General features: G+C 40.3%; 1 protein-coding gene across 1 annotated transcript in view; it reads right to left on the bottom strand.

Moving 5' to 3' along the window:
* The window catches only part of MCPH1 (microcephalin 1), a 244,832-nt gene that overhangs the window by 240,827 nt on the left and 3,563 nt on the right, over window positions 1–442 (bottom strand). The gene's annotated exons all lie outside the window — the stretch shown is intronic.

The following is a 442-nucleotide window of genomic DNA, read 5'->3' as shown; positions in this document are numbered from 1 at the left end:
CTGTGCATGGGCAAAAGATATCTATTCGGTATCAAGGACATTATTAAGTCAAATAAAGGCTACTTGAACACAAGCACTATGTGATAGTAAATCTGATAACACAGATGGCTATACTAAGAAACCCTGAATAAGGCAAATTGTTTGCTATCTCCATTTCCTCATATCTCAATGATGCCTGCCCATTTCACTGAAAACTGCACTAACTTCAGCAATGACCTTATAGTGTTCAAATCCAAAGTACATTTGCCCATCCTATCTTTCTTGAACTATCTGTAATTTTTAAAAATTCTATCTTTAAAATTACTCCCTCTGAGCTCTGAAAGGCAATTTAAAAACTACTCCTGGTCAGGCTCGGTGGCTCACACCTGTAATCCCAGCACTTTGGGAGGCTGAGGTGGGCAGATCACGAGATCAGGAGATGGAGACCATCCTGGCCAACATG

This window comes from Colobus angolensis, unplaced genomic scaffold (assembly GCF_000951035.1).
Source record: "Colobus angolensis palliatus isolate OR3802 unplaced genomic scaffold, Cang.pa_1.0 Scaffold559, whole genome shotgun sequence".
NCBI lineage: Eukaryota > Metazoa > Chordata > Mammalia > Primates > Cercopithecidae > Colobus > Colobus angolensis.
This window is presented reverse-complemented; position numbering and strand designations above follow the sequence as displayed.